General features: G+C 47.0%; 1 protein-coding gene and 1 non-coding gene across 5 annotated transcripts in view; both read right to left on the bottom strand.

The window, feature by feature from the left end:
* MTSS1 (MTSS I-BAR domain containing 1) overlaps positions 1 to 19312 on the bottom strand; it is a 189518-nt gene that overhangs the window by 42413 nt on the left and 127793 nt on the right. The window lies entirely within an intron of this gene.
* LOC118148680 (U6 spliceosomal RNA) lies at positions 15992 to 16095 on the bottom strand. The gene has a single exon (XR_004735599.1). It is a non-coding gene; the product is annotated as a U6 spliceosomal RNA (small nuclear RNA).

The following is a 19312-nucleotide window of genomic DNA, read 5'->3' as shown; positions in this document are numbered from 1 at the left end:
TGCAAAACCATCAGGTTTCTACAACCAAATAATAGTAACTATGACATATATATTGTATATTAATATTTTTATATTTTATTTCATACTGAAAAGAGAAACCTTAGGGCAATGCCTCTATTCCTCTGAAAACAGGGTTTTCTCAATCTGGATGACATTGACAGTCTGGGCTGATGCTGCTTTGCTGCTGGGCTGTGCTGTGTGGTGTGCGATGTTTAGCATTGACTGTCTCTACCCACCAGAAGTAATGGCTGACTTCCTTTAACCCCACACCCAGATTTGTGATCCTCCAAAATATCTCCAGAGAGTACCAAGTGTTGGGCAAAACATCACACCTGTTGAAACCACTGCTATAAAAGAACCCAAGCAAGGGCTAGCTGTTGCCCGAGTTTGACTTTTTAAATGAGCAGAGTCTCTTTAAAATGTACCTGCCTCCAAAAAGGAGGGGATGCCAAACCTATCTCAGCATTGCCATCCTCCACCGTTCGCACCAGGGAGAGCCAGCAGAGGGCGCTGTTTTCACACACTCTGCCCTGCCTCCTGCACTCTCCCAAGTTCTCCTGAGCTTTTTGCTGCTTATAAGCAAAGATGAGGAACATTTTACCCCAGGGAAATATTTCCTACTTTTTTTTCTGGGCCTTCATTTGATTAAAAGTTAATAACCTGGCCTCACAAGTAAACCGGCACACTCACTCACTAATGGGAGGAGTGTAAACTACTTTCCTGGAGCAAAATGTATCAAGAAAACATTCTATCAAGAAAAGCCTTGAAAATATTTTTCTTTGACCCAGCAATTCTAATTCTAGAAATGTAACCTGCAGAAATGATTAAGAGTGAGAACAAGCCCTTACCCACGAGGGCAGTCATCGAAATACTGTTTGCAGCGTCAAAAGACCAGGAACAAAATTCCATTGCAGAGATCATGTTAAACCAACCACAGACCACCACCATGTGATGGAATCGTACGCAGTCATTTAAAATGCAGGAGAGGGCCGGGCGCGGTGGCTCACGCCTATAATCCCAGCACTTTGGGAGGCCAAGGCGGGTGGATCACAAGGTCAAGAAATCGAGACCATCCTGGTCAACATGGTGAAACCCCGTCTCTACTAAAAATACAAACATTAGCTGGGCATGGTGGCGCGTGCCTGTAATCCCAGCTACTCGGGAGGCTGAGGCAGGAGAATTGCCTGAACCCAGGAGGCGGAGGTTGCAGTGAGCCGAGATCGGGCCATTGCACTCCAGTCTGGGTAACAAGAGCGAAACTCTGTCTCAAAATAAATAAATAAAATAAAATGCTGGAGAGCGTTTAAGGGTACAGGAAGATGTACAGCACTTGATGTGCCGGGCACTGCTGTGAGTTGAGCACACTTCAACTCATTTAATCCTTGCCGAACCTCCAGCACGTCAGTACTGTGACCAATCCTATGGTATAGGAAGGAAAAGTGCCTGAGTGATTGTCACAGGTTGCATCGCTAGTAAGTGGAACTCAAAGCTAGGCTGATGCTCCCGCCTCTATACATTTATCCCCTCGGGTATATTGTACTTGTTATAGATAAAAGGAGATGGGATAGAGCAGAGATGAGAGCCTAGAACCACCTACACCAAATCTATCGTTCGGCACACTATTATGGATGTCACTGCTTTACAGCCAGCTCTCACATTTGCTTCTAGAGCCTAGCCCTGAGCCTAGCCCTGTCTAATCGGTACCACAGGGACTGAGCTCCGTCCTTGCTAAGCTACTACAGGGAGTTCAGGGATGGAGAGCTGCTTCATGGATAACTCATGCCTCTGTTTCCTTGAGATTATGATGTTGGAAAAGATCATCTCAAATGTCAGTTCCCCCACTCCGTTTCTCTGCTTCACTACTTCTGTCACCTTCCCAGGTATTTCCCATAGATTGCCACTGGTCACTTATCACCTCCAGGAAAGCCCAAGCCTTCTCAGAAACAAACAAACTGGCTGGGTGTGGTGGCTCACACCTGTAATCCCAGCAGGGTGGAAGTCCAAGTGGGGCAGATCATCTGAGGTCAGGAGTTCAAGACCAGCCTGGCCAACATGGTAAAACTCTGTCTTTACTAAAAATACAAAAATTAGCCAGGTGTGGTGGCGCATGCTTACAATCCCAGCTATTCAGGAGGGCTGAAGCAGGAGAATCGCTAGAACTATGGAGGTGGAGGTTGCGGTGAGCTAAGATGACACCACTGCACTCCAGCCTGGGCAATAGAGTGAGACTCTGTCTCAAAATTTAAAAAAAAAATAGCTGAACTATGATACAACATCCATTTCTAGACATAATGTATGTGGCTCCACCACTGTGCCTCTGTAGAACAGGAAGCCCTAGAGAGGACGGGAAATAACCACAAAAAAAAAAAACCTTCCAAACAGCAGCATCTCTGTGTCCAGCTGGCACGAAGACAGGAGGCAGACGACATCCACTGTGGACCCCAGGACTGAGCTGTTGGAATCACTGCTCATCTCAGCAACATGGGCACCCTAAAAATAGGTCCATCTGTGGAAGTGCTTCACATCTTATGCTCTCCCTAGCCCTTGCAAGAACTTAAACAAAAATCAGCAGGTTTGAATATGCTTCAGAGGAAACTGGCTTGAGCTACAAAGATGGAGAAAACGTCTGGAAGAGCTCCCACTTGCGAGTGGGCATATTTGTGGAATCAAGTGGCTGGCTGAGGCACACGCAACAGCTTGAGTAAAGATAAGAACTTACTTCTGTGTTCTCCACACCTAGCACTGGTGTTGGATAAAGGAACCGACATTTATCATTTTCAGAGAAAATCACCAGGCTGGCCCTATCTGGAGGCAGGACCAGGGAACTGGGTTTGTCTTTTGTTTAATCTCCAGATACTTATGTAAAAGATTCAAAATAAAAACAAGTTGTTTCATCTTAGCAAGGTTCTACCTTGATTCCTGGTCAGCCTAGAGATACAATGCTGTATTTGTTTTCTTTTGCTGCTGTAATAAATTACGACAAGCTTAGTGGCTTAAAACAACAGTTTATTACCTTATAGTTCCAAAAGTCAGAAGTCCAAACTCAGTTTCACTGGTCTAACAACAGGGTATCAGGTATCACAGCTGCATTCCTTCTGGAGGCTGCAGGGAATAATTTATTTCCTTGCCTTTTCCCACTGCTAGAGGCTGCCTGCACTCCTTGGCTTGTGGCCCCTTCGTCTATCTTCAAAGCCAGCAATGCAGCATCTTCTCCCTTCTCCGACCTCTGCTTCTGTCCTTACATCTCTCTCTGCCTCTGATTCTCCTGCCTCCTTCTCATGAGAATCCTTGCGATGAGGCAGGGCCCACCTGGATCATCCGGGATCACCTCCCTGTCTCAAGACCCTTCAACACATCAGCACACATCAGCAGAGACCCCTTTGGCCACGTACAGTAACATTCACAGGTTCTAGGGATTAGAACGTAGACATCTTTGTGGCACCCTTACCATGGCCATTGAAAACAGGGTAGTAGTTGTGAATGTGGAGAGTGTGGCCGGGCACTGTGGCTGACTGCAGCACCCATTCACCCTCATGTATTTAGTCTAGATGCATGATGCTAACTCCATCCCCTGTGGCAGTGGCTGTTCAGGGATGAGACAAAGACACAGAGAGGAGGCTGCTGAGGAGGCCTCTGGGGAAAGATTTCCTCATTTTAAGAGAAACACACCAAAGGGCTCCAAAGGCCACAAACAGAGAAGCAGGCTGTGCAGCTGCTGCCATCAACCATCCTGAGGCCATGGGGATACCTGCCTCAGGATGACACTCCTATGGATAGAAGACAGAAAGATCCTGGGTCCCCGGTGAGCTCCCTTAGCCACCAACCTGAACCCGCTCTTCCTCTGGGCCTGGCACCCCTGTTTTGCAAGCATATCCTTATTTCCTAATTGTGAGAGCCACTTTGATTTGGTTCTGCTTCTTGGAAGAAGAGAGAAGGGAGCAATAGCCTCTCATGCTTCTTCCCAGAACCAGGAGCCAATGAGTTGCTAAAAGAAATAGAGGTCGGTCACTTGATGCCACTGCTTAGAGACGCACAAATACTTTATGGCAAAAACGTCACCCTTTTCCACATGGTACATGTAGAAACTTTCTCCCATAAGGAGCAAATGCTTTTCTAATGAAGCAGCATAAAATCAGTGGGTATCTACACGGGGTGATCTGTGAAGGAGTCCTCCATGAAAACAAAGAAGCGAACCATCCACACGCTGGGCAGCCAAAGCATGACTGCTGGGGCCCAGCACCAGATATTTTGCATATGAAGACACCCGCTCCACAATTGTCCATTGAGTAGTTGTACTGGCTTTTTGGGGCTGCTGTAACGAAGCATCCCAAACTGGCTGGCTTAAAGCAACCATCGTTCCGGAGGCTAAAAATCTAAAATGCAGATGTTGGCAGGGCCACGCTCCCTCTGAAACCTCCAGGGAGAGTCCTTCCTTGCCTTTTCCTTGCTTCTGGTGCCTCTGGCATTCCTTGGCTTGCAGCCGCATTGTTTATATTTCTGCCTCCATTGTGCTGGGCTTGCCGCCTGTGTGTGTCCATCTTCCCAAGAGACACGTGTGAAGGCATTCGTGTGTGTGTGTGTGTGTCCAAATGTCCCTCTTCCTATAAAGACCCCAGTCCTATTGGATTAGGGTCCTCCTAATGACATCATCCTAACTTAATGACATCAGCAAAGACCATGTGTCGAATGGTCACATTCCCGGATGCCAGGGATTAGGATATCAACATATCCTTCCAGGGTGCACTACATTCAGTGGCCCGTGTCGTACTGTGAAGCAAGGACTAATGTGATTTCAAGGACGGTGAAGAAAGGGGCCTGGCCCTTGAGCACCTTACAAAGATTGGTTGGAGGGATACTGATAAAATGGTGCAAGGAACACCGTCCTGACAGCAACCCGCTGTAAAAGGCACCATCAGCCCCATTTTACAAATGAAAACACCTGAACATCTACTGCCTTACTCAGAGCCACCGAGCTGGTCAGCTCCAGACCCAAAATCCAAGCCCTGCTTCTACAGATCCCGAGGGCTCTCTCCCACTATGACAAGCTGGAGACATTCCCAGCTGAGGACAAAGAGGCACATTAAAGCCACAAACAGAATACAAATTGTTTAATGCATATTTGGGGGGGAGGTTTAGGGAGGAAATAAGAAAAGCAAAGTTTCCTTGCCCCCTCAAGTCTGAAGTCAGACTGCCCCTTGCCGCAGAGACCTGGCAGCGACAGGCAGGACAGCGGGTCCATCGAGGGGCATTGTCCCGTCCCCCCAAGCGGCCTCATTTGCAGGCAGCTGCCATCTCCCTGCATAGCAGGGGACTAATGACAGGCATTCTCGGGGGCTACAGTGTGGGCAGGTGGCAAGCGAGGTCTGAAAAGCCGTTTTGTCAGGCCCAGCTTCTACGGCGTGGAGGGGAAGGGCTGAAGGAAGCCAGACGGAAGAGCTGCTTTGGCAAAAGTGTGCCGCCGTGACAGTAAGTCACTGTGCGTCTCTGCTATTCCCGAGAGCTGACATTACTCGAAGGCTGATCAGGAGCCAGACAGAACCAATGGAAAGGAGAATGCTCTCACTCAGGCACCTCTGCAGGAGAGGGGCCCAGGACAGGGGAATTCATCTAGGGTTAGGGCATCTCAGCCTCTGCTCTGCTGACATTTGAAGCGGATCATTCTTTGTAATCAACAATGACCATTTTTGGCCAGGCATGTTGGCGATGCCTATAATTTCAACATTTTGGGAGGCCGAGGCAGGAGGATCACGTAAAGTTTGGTCTCAAACTTCTGGCTTTAAGCGACACCAGCCAGCAACAGAGCAATACCCCATCTCTACAAAAAAAAATAATTAGCTGGGTGTGGCAGTGCACATCTACAGTCCCAACCACTCAGAAGGCTGAGGCAGGAGGATCACCTGCACTCAGGAGCTCAAGGCTACAGTGAGCAATCATCACACCACCACACTTCAATCTGAGTGACTGAGCCCCTGCCTCCAAAAAAAAAAAAGAAAGGAATGATTATTTTTGTGTCCTGTGTATTGTATGATGTTCTGCAGCTTCCCTGGCCTCTATCCTCTAGAAGCCAGGAACATTCCTCAAGTCATGACAACTCGAAATGTCCCCAGGGGGCAAACTTGCCCCTGGAGAGAAGTGCAGGCTTAGGGAACATGCGTCCTTTTCCCGTCAGGAGGGCTCGCTGTTTCCAGTGCTGGCACCAGGAAGCCACTCGACCCGCTCCCTGCACCAGCGGGCTTTCCGCAAACCCTCACTGCAGAAGCTCTGAAAAGCTCTTGAGTTCGCTGCCTACTCCCAGCTTCATAAGCACAGAGGTAACTCGAGAGGCAACTCGTGTTCTCATAATGAAGAAAATATTCTACTTGCCATTAAAGAAACACTAATTTAAAAACACATAACGGACATTCCCCACAAAGTCATCAGGCACTAACCCCCTCTTCTACAGCCTTAGGGATGCGTTAATTCAACTAGAGGCAGCTTGTGTGCAAGTCCAAAGTATTGGAAATACTCGAATAACTAGGGAAGGGAGCCCGAGAAGATACATCAGCAGGATCTAAGGCAGCAGCTGTCTGGTTAGGAAGAGCTCCTTCACGGCACCCAGCCAGAACGTGGAGGAAGAATGGGTGGTGGATAAGAAAGCCACCTCCCCACTCACTGGCTTGGGACTTCTGTCTGAACACTGACCACCAATGAACAGCCAGCCCCAAAGTGTCCCTGAAGATCTGCAGAAAACAGCAGCTGGAATCCCAACACCAGCAGTTGCTCCGTTCCCCAAAGCCCTCGCTGCCTGCTGATGGAAGAGCGTGTGCACTAGAACACGTGTGCATGTTTTAGAAAAAGATTCCTGGCCGGGCGCGGTGGCTCACGCCTGTAATCCCAGCGCTTTGGGAGGCCGAGGCGGGCGGATCACAAGGTCAGGAGAACGAGACCATCCTGGCCAACATGGTGAAACCTCATCTCTACTAAAAACACAAAAATTAGCTGGGCATGGTAGCGCATGCCTGTAATCCCAGCTACTCAGGAGGCTGAGGCGGAAGAATTGCTTGAACCCAGGAGGCAGAGGTTGCAGTGAGCCAAGATTGCGCCACTGCACTCCAGTCAGGCGCCTGGCAACAGAGCGAGACTCTTTCTCAAAAAAAAAGAAAAAAAGATTCCTGATACAACATGTCACAAGGAAACCTACGCTCATATTTGTTCTATTTGATGTGTGTGGTAGTTATGTACCCTTCCTCTGTTACTGCATCTGCTAGGGCTCAAGTTGAAAACGTCTAAGTAGCTGGGCGCGGTGGCTCACGCCTATAATCACAGCACTTTGGGAGGCTGAGGTGGGCAGACTGCCTGAGGTCAGGAGTTTGAGATCAGCTTGTCCAACAGGGTGAAACCCTGTCTCTATTAAAAATACAAAAATTAGCCCGCATGGTGGTGTGTGCCTGTAATCCTGGCTACTCGGGAGGCTGAGGCAGGATAATTGCTTGAACTCGGGAGGCAGAGGTTGCAGTGGGTCAAGAACACGCCACTGCACTCCAGTGTGGAGGACACAGTGAGACACTGTCTCAAAAAAAAAAAAAAAAAAATGAAAGAAAGAAAGAAAAAAAAAAAAGAAAGATCTAAGTAAAGTGGAAATCTATAATCTATGGTTCCCAGGCACACAGCTACCACACACACCAAATATAACAAACATTAGTGAAGGTTCCCCTGTGACATACTGCATCAGGAATCTTTTTCTAAAATAGATGCACACCAAAAACTAACCTATTGAGATAGGTGACCCCCTCGCCTCCCCCAACTGACCTCCACAAGGGCCTTGGTGCTCCTTAGCAGCCGTATTCCCGTCTCCCTCTTTCCCACACACTTGGATGGCGGGCACATCCCACACAGCCTGCAAACCATAGAGTTTCGGTAGCAGCACAGTCTCTCACCGTGGCTATCTAGAATCTTAGCAGAGACTCCTTACTATCTTCTAAATGAGCAGGAGGATCAACAGAAGAACCACAGGGTTCTAAGCCGAGCTCTGAAATCAGCCGATGTGGCTTCGAAGCCCAGCTCCCGTGTCTGCAGCCTGCATGGCCTCTGCAAGGATCTGACTGGCTTTGGCTCAAATGTAGATGGTTGTGCTCCCAAAACAACCCGAATATGCTGACCAGTGTCTCACGCCATCTTTGATGCATAAATCACACCTGAAATGCATCATCTGGGATTTCCATGTTGGGCTGCTTGTGAAGCAATCTGAATATTGTAGATTTTTGCAAATTTTGTTCCCAAATCTTGTGCAGTTGCCTCATCCATACTTAATTTGACGGCATTTTTCTTCACGAAAACAACTTGTATTAATATCATATCTTTCTAAACATTCTAATTCTTTTGTAGAAATGACAAATCTTGGTTTTCACATTCACATTGCAAACATTTATACATCTTATAATTAAATTATTACACAACAGTGTGTGCAACTGGCACATACACGTTTGGGAGCGCACACAGTGGGTGCTGGTGAAGTCTACAGCTCAGGTGTGAGAAGTGTGTGTGCGTGCTAGAGAGAGGCAGTGCACTTCCTGAAGGCAGGGGTTGGAATATCTTATATGGAAAATAAAGAGCACTGGTTACATTGATGGTCCAATTAAGCAGAGCTGTGATATAGCAATAACAAGCTGAGTCCTACAGGAAGGCAGAGGCCGGAGTAATTAACTCTGGCCGGGCTGGGGCATCTGTCCATAACGACACAGTGAACACCAGATCAGGATCCCCACTCCTCCCACATCTAATATCTACTTTCTCCAAGGAGCTGGCAAATCAGTACATAGAGGGCAAAGTAACAGTGCAAAGGGCAGCTTCCAGGAAAGCGCAATTCCCTCTTCCCGAACATCTCAGAATACCAGCGGCCTAGGAGGAGCCGTCCAGAGGGCTGTCTGCAAAGTTGTTTGTACTTATTAATAGTTACGCATCAACAACATGGTTATTTGATGGAAGTGGAAGCTGGGGCACCAAGAGGCTCATGAAAACCAACTCCAGTGAGCCTCCATCCTCTGCCCCCTCCCCTTCAAAACAGAAAGGCTAAACAGCTTTTTAAAGTGACCTTGACCCCCAGATCTCCCTTGACTGTTAAAAATTGAGACAGAGTCCCACACTGTTGCCCAGGCTGGAGTGTAGTGGTGCAATCTTGGCTCACAGCAACCTCTACCTCCCAGGTTCAAGCAATTCTCCTGCCTCAGCCTCCTGAGTAGCTGAGATTACAGGCGTGTGCCACCGTACCCATCTAATTTTTATATTTTTAGTAGAGACAGAGTTTCATCATGGTCTCGAACTACTGATCTTAGGTGATCCACCCACCTTGACCTCCCAAAGTGCTGGGATTACAGGCATGAGTCACTGCACCGGCTCCCGTGACTGATAATTTTTATATTTCAGAGCTCACAACAGTTGCATCACCAGCTTCCCTCCAGCCAAGAATGAAAAGAAAAGCTCCTACAAAATCCAGAGCTCAGGACTGTGTCATAGGACACTCAGGGCCATGTAGGGACACATCTGCAATGGCCCATGGCAGGTTGTAATACTTTAGTTTCATATACGAGAAAACAGCCTCTCCTGTCTCTCAAGCCCTTGCTCTCAGAGAGCCCAGAAGTCCTGAATTGGCAGGGGTCTTTTCACCTTGACGGCGGGCTGGAGGACTGCCCAGGGGTTGTGTCACAGAAGTTGCCTCAGCGTGCATCGCTGCCACTGTGGCTGGACCGAGCAGGGCAAGGCTGGGTATACCATCTGCTGCCCCGGGGGATGCCTGATAGCCAGCACTAGCCACGGCTGACCCGGCTCTGCCTGGGTCACACATGAGCACACATGAGCGTCAGACTTGACCACGAAGCTGGGCGCCCCACTTCTGCAGTCACACTGTGCATTTCAGGATTCTTTTCGTTTGTAACGTGAAATGACGGGACACAGTCTTTAAAGAAAAGTAAGAGTGTTTCCAAATGGCAAACACTGAGTGTGAACCTGAATTCTAGTAAGAGAAGAGGAGCTCAATTCTTAGGCCTGGAAAAGTTCAATCATGACTCCCTAGCTAAAAAAGACCATACTTTACCCAAAGATTTCAACCAGGGGTATCCAATCTTTTGGCTTCCCTGGGTCACATTGGAAGAACTGTCTTGGGCTACATATAAAATACACTAACACCACCAATAGCTAACGTAATTTGTTAAAAAAAAATCACAAATACATCACACACACACACACACACACACGGTGTGCAACCTCCACCTTTGGGTTCAAACAATCCTCCAGCCTACCATGCCTACCTAATTTTCATATTTTTAGTAGAGATAGGGTTTCACCATGTTGGCCAGGCTGGTCTTGAACTCCTGGCCTCAAGTGATCTGCCCGCCTCAGCTAGAATTACAGGTGTGAGCCACCACGCCCAGGCTCATAACATTTTAAGAAAGCTCACGAATTTGTGTTAATTCAAAGCTGTCCTGAGCCACAAGCTTGATCTAGACCAAGGGGCAAAACCCAAAAGGCTAGTCGGTGGACAACTATAAGCCGAACCAACAAAATAACTACCAGTAAGGAAGCTCCAGGCAAGGCACTAGTCAGACCTCAGCTAGAGGTCTGTAAGGTGGATCTCCTTTGTGACCTCCAAGTTAGACTGGATGACCCCTCTTCCTGGCAGCCAAAATACTAGAGTAGAGAAAGTCAGCAAATTTTTAGGCAACGTTACCTTGGTCCAATTATTGTGCTGTGAAGTAAGGAAAAAGCCCCTGCCCTCATAAAGTGGACATCTCCTATAACTGGAAATGATGGATTTTTTTTTTTTTTTTTTTTTGAGACAAAATCTTGCTCTGTTCCCAGGCTGGAGTAAAATGGGACGATCTCAGCTTACTGCAACCTCCTCTGCCTCCCAGGTTCAAGCGATTCCCCTGCCTCAGTCTACCAAGTCGCTGCGATTACAGGCATGCGCCACCATACCCACGTAATTTTTTGTATTTTAGTAGAGACGGGTTTTCGCCATGTTGGCCAGGATGGTCTTGATCTCCTGACCTCATGGTCCAAAGTGCTGAGATTACAGGTGTGAGCCACCATGCCCAGCCAAAATGATGGATTTTCACGGTGACTTAGAGCTGGAAGGTGCCTTAGAAAACTCACAAAGCAACAAACCAGCATTTCCTTGCTGCTGGGCATCCCATTCTTCTTTTTTTTTTTTTTTGTTTTTTTTTTTGAGACAGAGTCTCGCTCTGTTGCCCAGCCTTGAGCACAGTGGTGCGATCTCAGCTCACTGCAACCTTCACCTCCTGGGTTCAAGCAATTCTCCAGCCTCAGCCTAACAAGTAACTGGGATTACAGGCATGCACCACCATTCCCAGATCATTCTTGTATTTTTAGTAGAAATGAGGTTTCACCATGTTGGCCAGGCTGGTCCTGAACTTCTGACCTCAAGTGAGCCTCCCAAAGTGCTGGTGTTACAGGCATGAGCCATTGTGCTTGGCCAGGCATCCCACTCTTGCCTTTAATTAGCCGAGTGTTCCTGATGCACTCAGGACTTCCACACCTGCTGCTTTTTCTCTTGTTCAGGGAAACTCATTCCTGTTCTTTAAGCTGCACATTTGTGAGGTAGCCGGCCCCTGCCGGGAGGACCGTCATTTTCATTAAAGGTTGAAGCCAGCACTCAGGATATTAAGAACTTCAAATGAGCAAACTATGTTCCTTCTGACTTCATCAGCATTTTATTTTTACCCTTGGGCATGGAGAGACAGACGACCAGGAGAAAGTGCCATCACTTGATGCCCTACATTTGTTTAACTACAGGGAGGGGAGGGAGAAAGGGAGGAAATGGGAGAAGCGACCAGCTTCTGGTATCGCAAGTCTTCATAGAGACCAGACTCTGTTCACATGAGACAAGCATCCCCCTCTACTCCATAGAGACCCTGGTCACACATAAGTCACTGAGCAGCATCCTGATACCTTATGTTTGCCTTGGAAATAGTCTCAAAACACAAACGTTTTTGCTTGTGCCATTTAAAAGATAATCTAAAGTGGGTGTGTCCAACCTTCTGGGTTCCTTGGGCCATGTAGAAGAATTGTCTTGGGCCACACATAAAATACATTAATGATAGCTGATGAGTTAAAAACCAAACAAGCAAACACAAAAATGTAAATCTAATATAATGTTTTCAGAAAGTTTGGGCCAGGCCGTGGATTGGACAAGCTCGATCTAAATGTTCTTGCAACAAACACACAATCTGATCTCAAGGAAACTAACAGAAGAGAAACATTAGTACTTTAAGCTGTGAAAAGAGGTTCCTTAGAACAAAAGTAAAAGAACTTAAGAAGATTTTCAAAAATAAACCCAGAGAGCCCCCAACAAAGGAAATACCACTTCCCTTTCGCTACAATGGCAATCCTAACAACTCGTTTCAATCTTTAAGGAAGAGAAAAACATGTAGAATTTCCTGTTTTGTTTTTAAACCGGTTTTATTCAGCTACTGTATATAGCTGAGTATGTAATGAAGAACCCAGCTGGTGTTTACGGGACAGCTAATACTGCACATTCAGCAAACGCTAGGTAGGGTCAGCAGCACATTTTTGGAAGACACCACTGTGCCCACACACAGGGTAGAAGATACTGCAAACTGTTATCAGATGAGAATCTTCCAGCCAATCTCTCACTTCTCAGTCTCTCCCACTTCACGACTTCTCAAAAAGCAGAGGAAACAAAACCACACACAATCCTACCACCATCTGGCGGCTTCAGACCAGCAAGCACGAGATTCTGGCACGCACCATACTGGCAGCCACAAAGACCAATATTCCTCTTTGTTGCTGTTTTAAAAGCAAAGCGAGAACGGTAATAGGGAAACACAAAAACACGGATGCGCTCACACTATGGGAAAACCACATTAGGAGCAAACACATTCCGACAGGGAGGCTGCCCTGTCTGTGTTTTAGATGGAATGGTGGCTGGCTGCAAAACCCTGTGGGGCGTCACCTGGGAAATGCCGGCTGGCTCCCCGACATCTGCCACCATGAACCCCCCACAGCCATGGTCTGCCTCTGCTGCATGGGCACCGAAAGAGGCTCCTGCTAAAGCCAGGTCTGAAACGACTCAATGACGCCAGCTCCTGCCAGCAAAGCAGATGTGGCCTGATGCAGAAACCACATGTCGTTTTCTTAGTCCACAGAACTGAACTGTTGGGTAGATAAGGTGCGCACAGTATTCAGATCAGGGCTTTATCTCCCAGGCAGTCTTCTTGGATTGTCAGATAATTTACAAGGTGGCCAGAGGAATACGGAATCAGTACCAGGGAGTTAATGTTTTAGGGATCAGAGTAAGAACCTGCTACATCCATTCCCCACAAAGGGACTACTGTATGCTGGGACTCTGCAAAGAGCCCTTGTACTGCCTCGCTCCCTGGCTTCTTGCTGGGCTCCCACTTGGGATCAGAACTCCCTGTGATAAACATCCTTGAACTCACTAGCACCTAAAATCAGGCTTCATGCATGTGTCACTGGCCTAAGAACTACTTTATTCCTTTAAGAGGTTTCTGTACATCCCCAAACTATGCCAGAATATAATGACTTTATCATCATCTCTTAGGAGGCAATCTTGCGGTCTTCCATATTATTAGGAAAAGCTATGATTTACTGAGCGCTTGCAATGTGACAAACCCTTGCAGGAATGTTGTTTTAAAAAATCTCATTATACTCCTCTTATAGGTATCATTATAAAGTAGGTATCTCTTTTTGAGACAGAATCTCACTCTGTGGCCCAGGCTGGAGTGCAGTGGTGCAATCTTGGCTCACTGCAACTTCCACTTCCCAGGTTCATGTGATGCTTGTGCCTCAGCCTCCCAAGTAGCTGGACTACAGGCACGTGCCACCACACCCAGCTAATTTTTGGGTTTGTTTTATTTTTTTGAGACGGAGTTTTGCTCTTGTTGCCCAGGATGGATGGAGTGCAATGGCACAATCTCAGCTCACTGCAACCTCCGCCTGCTGGGTTCAAGCAATTCTCATGTCTCAGCCTCCCAAGTAGCTGGGATTACAGGCACCTGCCACTACACCCAGCTAATTTTTATATTTTTAGTAGAGACGGGGTTTCACCATGTTGGTCAGGCCAGTCTCAAACTCCTGACCCCAGTGAGCCACCCACCTCGGCCTCCCAAAGTGCTGGGATTATAGGCGTGAGCCATCACACCTGGCCACTAATTTTTGTATTCTTTAGTAGAGACAGGGTTTCATCATGTTGGCCAGCCAAATCTCAAACTCCTGTTCTCAAGTGATCCACCTGCCTCAGCTTCCCAAAGTGCTGAGATTGCAGGCATAAGCCACTGCACCCAGCCAAAAGTAGGTATCATTATCCTTGTTTTACAGATGAGGACAAGGGTACTCAGAGAGGTTAAGTAACTTGCCCAAAGTCACACAGAATTCAGAATTTACATCCAGGGTTGAGTCTACAGCTAGAACTTTTAACTACTCCATTCTTGGGGGCATCTCATTGTTGCCAGGACATTGCGAACAGAAACATTTGGCAGATAGGGAGTTAGGCTTTCTTCCCCCACCCCCATCCTCTAACTGGGAGAAAATAAGAGCCCTTTCCTCTGAACATCTGTTTTATCAGCCAGATTCAAACCATGCTGTCGCCACTTCCTCAGTAAACTGTGAACAGTTGGCCAGTCCACATCCAAGGCCGTGAGTTCAGGGTGGACCTGTACTGTCAGGCTTCAGCATGAATCACCTCCTGCCGGCTTGCTTTGGCAGGGCACAGTGCTTATTCATGCAGAGGACACCTCCCTATTTGCCAGGACAATCGATCCTGAAATTAGCCTTTCAGCTACTGACTCCAGTCTGTAACCCATCTTAGCAGGAGGCATCTTGAGTACAGCTTCCCAGGGATGGGCCCCCTACTACTCATGCTTAGCTGAATTCAGGATCCTGCTTTCTAGAAACTGATGTTTTAGAAACAGCTTCTGACATAGCAGGAGCTCAACATACGTGAATAAATGGAATGGGGCAGACACACCAAGCTTCGCATTCTAGGCTTGTAATATTTGCTCTTCCTTGATTCTTTCCCCATTCCTCCTCATCCCTCTTCCCCATTTTCACTGTACACCTTTACTGAGTTAAAGTTTCAGAGGAAAAGTGGCTGCAATTAAGCCAAGACTCTATCAAAGGCCCTTGGTGGGTGCAGGCCAGGGAGAGAGGATGTGTTCTGCAGCTGATTTCCTGGCCAGACTCATCTGGGGTCATTTAAACTCAGCTACTATCTTCTCCTCTCTACCTCTTCCATTTCTATCTCAAGTCATATCTTCCCAGATGGGAATGAGTATCTAGATGGTTTCTGATCCAAGCAGAAGTTAAAAAAAAAAAGTAACTGAAATTCTAACCCTGGAATAGCCAACAAGAGGCTGGCTCTTACCACTCAAGAGAGAAAGCAAGTTTGAGGCTCTCGCAGGAGAGAAAGCAGCACTGTGCCATAACCCAAGCTCCCTTGAGTCCCCTACAAGCTAAGCAAGCCCCAGCCTCCCAGCCTCCATCTATTCAACAAAGGGCATGACTGGTTTTAGTTTCTAGCTCCCCAGTTGAGTCTCAGGTCAAGCGGTGGTAATGTGAATCCAAAATCTATTCTCAGTAAGTCTAAAAGCCTCTTTACTGCTCAGGCTAACTTAAGCACCCACAGTCCTTTGCTTTCTGTTGGAATTATATAAAACCTGATAAAAATGACCCCAAGGTAACAGTTACTATATATCTTTTTTTGTACAATGCTGATTTGATTGTTGTAGCTATGCAGTCTAATTTGAAGTCAGCTAATGTGATCCCTCCAGTTTTGTTCTTCTTGTTGAGGATAAGTTTGGCTATTCTGGGTCTTCTGTGGTTTCATATAAATTTTAGAATTTTTTTTAAAATTTCTGTAATGTTGTTAGTATTTTAATAAGGATTGCATTTAATCTGTAGATTGCTTTGGGTAGTATGAAAATTTTAACAATATTAACTCTTCCAATCCACGAACATGAAAAATACAGAATACTTCACAAATCTGTGTGTTATCCTTGCACAGCTGCCATGTATTTCCCCTGTATCTTTCCAATTTTATCTATGTGCTGCTGAAGTGAGCACATGAAGCATGTCTGAGTGCTTAATTTGTGAGTCAGATTTGCTGGTTCTGACCACTCCTCTGTGACCTAAGTGTTATGCCCATTTTACAAAGGAGACAAACTATACATGGGGTGAGTAGGAAACTGGCCTAAAATCATGCCCAAATCAAGAGGCGGAGCTGGGCTCCACCTTGGGTCTGTTCAATTTTTTTTTTTTATTGCATTTTATGTTTGGGGGTACATGTGAAGAACATGCAAGATTGTTGCATAGGTACACACATGGCAGCGTGATTTGCTGCCTTCCTCCCCTTCACCTATATCTGGCATTTCTCCCCATGCTATCTCTCCAACTCCCCACCCCCTGCTGTCCCTCCCCTAAGTTACTATGTATCTTTAAAGAAAAGGGGGGGCTTAATTATTACTTAAAAATGTAATTTGTTCGGTAAATAAGATTTTACAAAGCTTGAGGTAGGTCTGGTAGAGATTGGTAAAATGCAAAGCGTCCTCAGTGGTTAGAAGCCGCGGCTGTAAATGGAAGAAAAAATGTGTATCCCAAAACATTTTCCCTTTCCTGTCCAATTACCACAAAAATGGGACACAATTCTAGAATCCTGATGGCCCTTTGAGGTTAAACTAAACTGCTGTATATTAGATGCCCCTGAGAGCTGGTCATATCATGTGATGAAGACTTTTCTAGATACCCCAAGCCACTCTTGCTCCTCTTCCAGTTCTCCTGCACTGTTCTCCTCCCCCAGTTCTCCTGCACTGTTCTCCCCACATCCACTTTAGCAACTGTGTTCTAATAGAATGCAGATGAGGAGAATAATTACCAATGAATGACTGAAACCTGACTGTTGCTCAGTCATCAGGAAGTTGCCAGAAGGCAATGGGATTGTGGGACACGGGGTGACCACATGTCCTAAGCATAAGCACAGGAGCCAGGATAACATGATAGCCTCGCCTCCTCCAGCAAGGTCATTGCCCAGCCGCAGAGGACCAGTAGGGTCTGATTTGTCACCACTGTATCGAGCACGTTCGGATTGCTGACATCTGTTTACTGAGAGGGCCTGAGTGTTCCTTCCCTCTGTCCTTGGGTATGATGAGGGTCCTAATTCCCAACCCTGAAGGCCTATGCAAAAAGTTATTTCCCTGGTTTTTTTGTTTTTTAGAATGAACTCTTCACAGACAAAGGCAAGGATGGTAAATGGGTTTCTCTCCTGGGCGAATTCTGATCAGCTGTATGGATGCCTGGGGCACTGTGGGGAGGGGGCGATGGCTGGCTATGCACTTGATGGAAAATGGATTGCCTACATCAGCTAGTAATGTCTGCTCCAATCGCAGGAGCAGTGGAAGGGTGCAGGCTCTGTATTTGCCACCCTGCGCCTAAGATCTCAAGAGAGAACTCAAGACACAACTTGTTAAACTTCAGTATACACAAGGATTGCCAGGGAATTGTGCTAAATACACATTCTGATACAGAAGGTCTAGAGATTTGGCATATCTGACAGGTTTCCACAAGATGCTGACTTGCTGCTAGACCACCAACCACACCTGCAGTGAAAGGGGCTAGAATACTTCCCTAAGCTCCCTGAGAATACCATCAGCATGCAGACCCCTGTCAGGTGAAACCCAACTGGACTGGCTGTCCTGAGACAGTAAGCGTGACTGTTTGCCTGCTGTGCCACTGAAGGACGTGGGGTCTGCTGCTGGGACAGGCTCCTGCTGATGAAGCTCTCAAACCCTCGCCTTAGGCTCCCATCCCATATCGCACTCTTCCCTTTAACCAGAGGCCCTCCTACCAACGAGTGAAATGGCAACCCTGGTCTAGAGGAGAGAGGATGGGAGGGCTGACAATGTCTGAGGGCAAAGCAGTGTGGCAGCAGATGAGTGAGGGTCAGAAAGAGCCCCTTGGTTCCCACCTGCTCCCATCATCCCCATGTCTAGGACATTTAGGTAGCGTCTCAGAGTGACCTTGTATACAAAGGTGGGCAAGGGGCCAGGTGCAGTGGGTCATGCCTGTAATCCCAGTACTTTGGGAGGCCGACGCAGGCAGAGCACTTGAGGTCAGGAGTTTGAGACCAGCCTGGCCAACATGGAGAAACACCGTCTCTACTAAAACTGCAAAAATTAGCCAGGCATGGTGCACGCGCCTGTGATCCCAGCTACTCGGGAGGCTGAAGCAGGAGAATTGCTTGAACCCAGGAGGTGGAGGTTGCAGGGAACCAAGATCATGCCACTGCACTCCAGCCTGGAAGACAGAGTGAGACTCCATTCCAAGAGGGGAAAAAAAAAGGTGGGCAAGAAGTAAGCTTTTATCTTCTCCCTTGCAGAGGATTAGAAGTGGTTCAGAGGCCTCCAGTCCTTGCAAATAAAGATGGGAGAATGGAGGCAGGGAGGGAAAGGGAGACTAAGGGGACCAAGTGCATTCTCACACTTACTGTGCTGTCCTGGGCTCACTGCTCCATGGGCCTCTGTCCTCCATTAGACAGTGACCACCTTGAACGAACAACCACGTGGGAGCCATTCCTGACTTCCCAGTACCTGCAAAATGCATGACTTAGAATAAAGATTCAGTTGATGTTTGCAGATAAAGGGGAAAAAGTTTGTAAACTGGACAATATCCTATTGTGAAGAGCAGGTACGCCTAACATTTTGGCAGCTGAACTAACTCTGAGCTCCCAGGAGAGGGACATGAGAGGTTCTTTATACCAATCAGACTCACCTGTGGATCCCCTCTCCCTGGTGATGTGTAAACAAGAGGGACAGGAGATCTGGACCATAAAGCTGTGGGCTCTGAGAGGCCTGCCTAGTTTGAGAGTCAAGTTCACCTAAGGAAAGAACGTATGTAAGTGGCTCATCTAATAAATGATATTTAGATCAATCCTCGGCTTTTCTGCCTGCCTTTCAAATAAAATTTGTATATGAGCACCTACTATGTGCAAGGCATTATTAACAACAGGATCATGCTGCTTCTTCCATATCAGACATGCTCAAAAGAAAAAAATGAAAACAAAACAATGAATTGAGTCTTTTTATTTTATGACATGGGGCTGGTACAGACCTCAAAAGTCCCTATAAGGCTGGAACCTGGCCCATTAAAATTCTCACAATACTCAGGACATATTTTGTTAGAAGATAATTACTAACAATCTCGGAAGCTTCAGGTCCCCTTATATGCTATGAAAAAGCCTTCAGAGGAACAGATCTGTTGCCATGACAACAGTCACTTGGCTGCATAT

Source organism: Callithrix jacchus, chromosome 16, assembly GCF_049354715.1.
Source record: "Callithrix jacchus isolate 240 chromosome 16, calJac240_pri, whole genome shotgun sequence".
Taxonomy (NCBI): Eukaryota; Metazoa; Chordata; class Mammalia; order Primates; family Cebidae; genus Callithrix; species Callithrix jacchus.
The sequence above is the reverse complement of the archived record's forward strand: the minus strand, read 5'-3'. Positions and strand labels throughout refer to the sequence as shown.